Consider the following 7345-nt stretch of genomic DNA (forward strand, 5'->3'; position numbering starts at 1 on the left):
TGACTCTCTCTCCCTAGGCTATGGTCAGGTCAGGTGCTGACTCTCTGTCCCGAGGCTATGATCAGGCGAGGTGCTGACACTCTCTCCCTAGGCTATGGTCAGGTCAGGTGCTGACTCTCTGTCCCTAGGCTATGATCAGACGAGGTGCTGACTCTCTCTCCCTAGGCTATGGTCAGGTCAGGTGCTGACTCTCTGTCCCTAGGCTATGATCAGATGAGGTGCTGACACTCTCTCCCTAGGCTATGGTCAGGTCAGGTGCTGACTCTCTGTCCCTAGGCTATGATCAGACGAGGTGCTGACTCTCTCTCCCTAGGCTATGGTCAGGTCAGGTGCTGACTCTCTCTCCCTAGGCGATGGTCGGGCGAGGTGCTGACTCTCTCTCCCTAGGCTATGGTCAGACGAGGTGCTGACTCTCTGTCCCTAGGCTATGATCAGACGAGGTGCTGACTCTCTCTCCCTAGGCTATCGTCAGGTGAGGTGCTGACTCTCTGTCCCTAGGCTATGGTCAGATGAGGTGCTGACTCTCTCTCCCTAGGCTATGATCAGACGAGGTGCTGACTCTATCTCCCTCGGCTATGATCAGACGAGGTGCTGACTCTATCTCCCTCGGCTATGGTCAGACGAGGTGCTGACTCTCTCTCCCTAGGCTATGATCAGACGAGGTGCTGACTCTATCTCCCTCGGCTATGGTCAGACGAGGTGCTGACTCTCTCTCCCTAGGCTATGATCAGACGAGGTGCTGACTCTCTTCCTGGGCTATCGTCAGGTCAGGTGCTGACTCTCTGTCCCTAGGCTATGGTCAGACGAGGTGCTGACACTCTCTCCCTAGGCTATGATCAGACGAGGTGCTGACTCTCTCTCCCTAGGCTATGATAAGACGAGGTGCTGACTCTCTTCCTGGGCTATCGTCAGGTCAGGTGCTGACTCTCTGTCCCTAGGCTATGGTCAGACGAGGTGCTGACACTCTCTCCCTAGGCTATGATCAGACGAGGTGCTGACTCTATCTCCCTCGGCTATGGTCAGACGAGGTGCTGACTCTCTCTCCCTAGGCTATGATCAGACGAGGTGCTGACTCTATCTCCCTCGGCTATGGTCAGACGAGGTGCTGACTCTCTCTCCCTAGGCTATGATCAGACGAGGTGCTGACTCTCTCTCCCTAGGCTATGATCAGACGAGGTGCTGACTCTCTCTCCCGAGGCTATGGTCAGACGAGGTGCTGACTCTCTCTCCCTAGGCTATGATCAGACGAGGTGCTGACTCTCTCTCCCGAGGCTATGATCAGACGAGGTGCTGACTCTCTCTCCCTGGGCTCTGATCAGACTTGGTGCTGACTCTCTCTCCCTAGGCTATGGTCAGGTGAGGTGCTGACTCTCTCTCCCTAGGCTATGGTCAGGCGAGGTGCTGACTCTCTCGCTCTAGGCTATGGTCAGGCGAGGTGCTGAATCTCTCTCCCTGGGCTATGATCAGACTTGGTGCTGACTCTCTCTCCCTAGGCTATGGTCAGGTGAGGTGCTGACTCTCTCTCCCTAGGCTATGGTCAGGCGAGGTGCTGACTCTCTCGCTCTAGGCTATGGTCAGGCGAGGTGCTGACTCTCTCTCCCTAGGCTATGGTCAGGCGAGGTGCTGACTCTCTCGCTCTCGGCTATGGTCAGGCGAGGTGCTAACTCTCTCACTCTAGGCTATGGTCAGGCGAGGTGCTGACTCTCTCGCTCTCGGCTATGGTCAGGCGAGGTGCTGACTCTCTCGCTCTAGGCTATGGTCAGGCGAGGTGCTGACTCTCTCGCTCTAGGCTATGGTCAGGCGAGGTGCTGACTCTCTCGCTCTAGGCTATGGTCAGGCGAGGTGCTGACTCTCTCGCTCTCGGCTATGGTCAGGCGAGGTGCTGACTCTCTCGCTCTAGGCTATGGTCAGGCGAGGTGCTGACTCTCTCGCTCTAGGCTATGGTCAGGCGAGGTGCTGACTCTCTCGCTCTAGGCTATGGTCAGGCGAGGTGCTGACTCTCTCGCTCTAGGCTATGGTCAGGCGAGGTGCTGACTCTCTCGCTCTAGGCTATGGTCAGGCGAGGTGCTGACTCTCTCGCTCTAGGCTATGGTCAGGCGAGGTGCTGACTCTCTCGCTCTAGGCTATGGTCAGGCGAGGTGCTGACTCTCTCGCTCTAGGCTATGGTCAGGCGAGGTGCTGACTCTCTCGCTCTAGGCTATGGTCAGGCGAGGTGCTGACTCTCTCTCCCTAGGCTATGGTCAGGCGAGGTGCTGACTCTCTCGCTCTAGGCTATGATCAGACGAGGTGCTGACTCTCTCTCCCTCGGCTATGATCAGGCGAGGTGCTGACTCTCTCGCTCTAGGCTATGGCCAGGCGAGTTGCTGACTCTCTCACTCTAGGCTATGGTCAGGCGAGGTGCTGACTCTCTCTCCCTAGGCTATGATCAGGCGAGGTGCTGACTCTCTCGCTCTAGGCTATGGCCAGGCGAGGTGCTGACTCTCACTCTAGGCTATGGTCAGGCGAGGTGCTGACTCTCTCGCTCTAGGCTATGGTCAGGCGAGGTGCTGACTCTCTCGCTCTAGGCTATGGTCAGGCGAGGTGCTGACTCTCTCGCTCTAGGCTATGGTCAGGCGAGGTGCTGACTCTCTCGCTCTAGGCTATGGTCAGGCGAGGTGCTGACTCTCTCTCCCTAGGCTATGGTCAGGCGAGGTGCTGACTCTCTCGCTCTAGGCTATGGTCAGGCGAGGTGCTGACTCTCTCGCTCTAGGCTATAGTCAGGCGAGGTGCTGACTCTCTCGCTCTAGGCTATGATCAGACGAGGTGCTGACTCTCTCTCCCTAGACTATGATCAGGCGAGGTTCTGACTCTCTCGCTCTAGGCTGTGGCCAGGCGAGGTGCTGACTCTCTCGCTCTAGGCTATGGTCAGGCGAGGTGCTGACTCTCTCGCTCTAGGCTATGGTCAGGCGAGGTGCTGACTCTCTCTCCCTCAGCTATGGTCAGGCGAGGTGCTGACTCTCTCTCCCTAGGCTATGGTCAGGCGAGGTGCTGACTCTCTCTCCCTAGGCTATGGTCAGGCGAGGTGCTGACTCTCTCGCTCTAGGCTATGGTCAGGCGAGGTGCTGACTCTCTCGCTCTAGGCTATGATCAGACGAGGTGCTGACTCTCTCTCCCTAGGCTATGATCAGACGAGGTGCTGACTCTCTCTCCCTAGGCTATGATCAGGCGAGGTTCTGACTCTCTCGCTCTAGGCTGTGGCCAGGCGAGGTGCTGACTGTCTCGCTCTAGGCTATGGTCAGGCGAGGTGCTGACTCTCTCGCTCTCGGCTATGGTCAGGTCTGGTGCTGACTCTCTCCCTAGGCTATGGTCAGGTCAGGTGCTGACTCTCTCTCCCTAGGCTATGATCAGACGAGGTGCTGACTCTCTCCCTAGGCTATGATCAGACGAGGTGCTGACTCTATCTCCCTCGGCTATGGTCAGACGAGGTGCTGACTCTCTCTCCCTAGGCTATGATCAGACGAGGTGCTGACTCTCTCTCCCTAGGCTATGATCAGACGAGGTGCTGACTCTCTCTCCCGAGGCTATGATCAGACGAGGTGCTGACTCTCTCTCCCGAGGCTATGGTCAGACGAGGTGCTGACTCTCTCTCCCGAGGCTATGATCAGACGAGGTGCTGACTCTCTCTCCCTGGGCTATGATCAGACTTGGTGCTGACTCTCTCTCCCTAGGCTATGGTCAGGCGAGGTGCTGACTCTCTCGCTCTAGGCTATGGTCAGGCGAGGTGCTGACTCTCTCGCTCAAGGCTATGGTCAGACGAGGTGCTGACTCTCTCTCCCTGGGCCATGGTCGGGCGAGGTGCTGACTCTCTCGCTCTAGGCTATGGTCAGACGAGGTGCTGACTCTCTCTCCCTGGGCCATGGTCAGGCGAGGTGCTGACTCTCTCGCTCTAGGCTATGATCAGACGAGGTGCTGACTCTCTCTCCCTGGGCTATGATCAGACTTGGTGCTGACTCTCTCTCCCTAGGCTATGGTCAGGCGAGGTGCTGACTCTCTCGCTCTAGGCTATGGTCAGACGAGGTGCTGACTCTCTCTCCCTGGGCCATGGTCGGGCGAGGTGCTGACTCTCTCCCTAGGCTATGGTCAGGTCAGGTGCTGACTCTCTCTCCCTAGGCTATGATCAGACGAGGTGCTGACTCTCTCCCTAGGCTATGATCAGACGAGGTGCTGACTCTATCTCCCTCGGCTATGGTCAGACGAGGTGCTGACTCTCTCTCCCTAGGCTATGATCAGACGAGGTGCTGACTCTCTCTCCCTAGGCTATGATCAGACGAGGTGCTGACTCTCTCTCCCTAGGCTATGATCAGACGAGGTGCTGACTCTCTCTCCCGAGGCTATGGTCAGACGAGGTGCTGACTCTCTCTCCCGAGGCTATGATCAGACGAGGTGCTGACTCTCTCTCCTTGGGCTATGATCAGACTTGGTGCTGACTCTCTCTCCCTAGGCTATGGTCAGGCGAGGTGCTGACTCTCTCGCTCTAGGCTATGGTCAGGCGAGGTGCTGACTCTCTCGCTCTAGGCTATGGTCAGGCGAGGTGCTGACTCTCTCGCTCTAGGCTATGGTCAGGCGAGGTGCTGACTCTCTCTCCCTAGGCTATGGTCAGGCGAGGTGCTGACTCTCTCGCTCTCGGCTATGGTCAGGCGAGGTGCTGACTCTCTCGCTCTAGGCTATGGTCAGGCGAGGTGCTGACTCTCTCGCTCTAGGCTATGGTCAGGCGAGGTGCTGACTCTCTCGCTCTAGGCTATGGTCAGGCGAGGTGCTGACTCTCTCGCTCTAGGCTATGGTCAGGCGAGGTGCTGACTCTCTCGCTCTAGGCTATGGTCAGGCGAGGTGCTGACTCTCTCGCTCTCGGCTATGGTCAGGCGAGGTGCTGACTCTCTCACTCTAGGCTATGGTCAGGCGAGGTGCTGACTCTCTCGCTCTAGGCTATGGTCAGGCGAGGTGCTGACTCTCTCGCTCTAGGCTATAGTCAGGCGAGGTGCTGACTCTCTCGCTCTAGGCTATGATCAGACGAGGTGCTGACTCTCTCTCCCTAGACTATGATCAGGCGAGGTTCTGACTCTCTCGCTCTAGGCTGTGGCCAGGCGAGGTGCTGACTCTCTCGCTCTAGGCTATGGTCAGGCGAGGTGCTGACTCTCTCGCTCTAGGCTATGGTCAGGCGAGGTGCTGACTCTCTCTCCCTCAGCTATGGTCAGGCGAGGTGCTGACTCTCTCTCCCTAGGCTATGGTCAGGCGAGGTGCTGACTCTCTCTCCCTAGGCTATGGTCAGGCGAGGTGCTGACTCTCTCGCTCTAGGCTATGGTCAGGCGAGGTGCTGACTCTCTCGCTCTAGGCTATGATCAGACGAGGTGCTGACTCTCTCTCCCTAGGCTATGATCAGACGAGGTGCTGACTCTCTCTCCCTAGGCTATGATCAGGCGAGGTTCTGACTCTCTCGCTCTAGGCTGTGGCCAGGCGAGGTGCTGACAGTCTCGCTCTAGGCTATGGTCAGGCGAGGTGCTGACTCTCTCGCTCTCGGCTATGGTCAGGTCTGGTGCTGACTCTCTCCCTAGGCTATGGTCAGGTCAGGTGCTGACTCTCTCTCCCTAGGCTATGATCAGACGAGGTGCTGACTCTCTCCCTAGGCTATGATCAGACGAGGTGCTGACTCTATCTCCCTCGGCTATGGTCAGACGAGGTGCTGACTCTCTCTCCCTAGGCTATGATCAGACGAGGTGCTGACTCTCTCTCCCTAGGCTATGATCAGACGAGGTGCTGACTCTCTCTCCCTAGGCTATGATCAGACGAGGTGCTGACTCTCTCTCCCGAGGCTATGGTCAGACGAGGTGCTGACTCTCTCTCCCGAGGCTATGATCAGACGAGGTGCTGACTCTCTCTCCCTGGGCTATGATCAGACTTGGTGCTGACTCTCTCTCCCTAGGCTATGGTCAGGCGAGGTGCTGACTCTCTCGCTCTAGGCTATGGTCAGGCGAGGTGCTGACTCTCTCGCTCAAGGCTATGGTCAGACGAGGTGCTGACTCTCTCTCCCTGGGCCATGGTCGGGCGAGGTGCTGACTCTCTCGCTCTAGGCTATGGTCAGACGAGGTGCTGACTCTCTCTCCCTGGGCCATGGTCAGGCGAGGTGCTGACTCTCTCGCTCTAGGCTATGATCAGACGAGGTGCTGACTCTCTCTCCCTGGGCTATGATCAGACTTGGTGCTGACTCTCTCTCCCTAGGCTATGGTCAGGCGAGGTGCTGACTCTCTCGCTCTAGGCTATGGTCAGACGAGGTGCTGACTCTCTCTCCCTGGGCCATGGTCGGGCGAGGTGCTGACTCTCTCCCTAGGCTATGGTCAGGTCAGGTGCTGACTCTCTCTCCCTAGGCTATGATCAGACGAGGTGCTGACTCTCTCCCTAGGCTATGATCAGACGAGGTGCTGACTCTATCTCCCTCGGCTATGGTCAGACGAGGTGCTGACTCTCTCTCCCTAGGCTATGATCAGACGAGGTGCTGACTCTCTCTCCCTAGGCTATGATCAGACGAGGTGCTGACTCTCTCTCCCTAGGCTATGATCAGACGAGGTGCTGACTCTCTCTCCCGAGGCTATGGTCAGACGAGGTGCTGACTCTCTCTCCCGAGGCTATGATCAGACGAGGTGCTGACTCTCTCTCCTTGGGCTATGATCAGACTTGGTGCTGACTCTCTCTCCCTAGGCTATGGTCAGGCGAGGTGCTGACTCTCTCGCTCTAGGCTATGGTCAGGCGAGGTGCTGACTCTCTCGCTCTAGGCTATGGTCAGGCGAGGTGCTGACTCTCTCGCTCTAGGCTATGGTCAGGCGAGGTGCTGACTCTCTCTCCCTAGGCTATGGTCAGGCGAGGTGCTGACTCTCTCGCTCTCGGCTATGGTCAGGCGAGGTGCTGACTCTCTCGCTCTAGGCTATGGTCAGGCGAGGTGCTGACTCTCTCGCTCTAGGCTATGGTCAGGCGAGGTGCTGACTCTCTCGCTCTAGGCTATGGTCAGGCGAGGTGCTGACTCTCTCGCTCTAGGCTATGGTCAGGCGAGGTGCTGACTCTCTCGCTCTAGGCTATGGTCAGGCGAGGTGCTGACTCTCTCGCTCTCGGCTATGGTCAGGCGAGGTGCTGACTCTCTCACTCTAGGCTATGGTCAGGCGAGGTGCTGACTCTCTCGCTCTAGGCTATGGTCAGGCGAGGTGCTGACTCTCTCGCTCTAGGCTATGGTCAGGCGAGGTGCTGACTCTCTCGCTCTAGGCTATGGTCAGGCGAGGTGCTGACTCTCTCGCTCTAGGCTATGGTCAGGCGAGGTGCTGAC

This window comes from Heterodontus francisci, chromosome X, assembly GCF_036365525.1.
Source record: "Heterodontus francisci isolate sHetFra1 chromosome X, sHetFra1.hap1, whole genome shotgun sequence".
In the NCBI taxonomy this organism is placed as follows: domain Eukaryota; kingdom Metazoa; phylum Chordata; class Chondrichthyes; order Heterodontiformes; family Heterodontidae; genus Heterodontus; species Heterodontus francisci.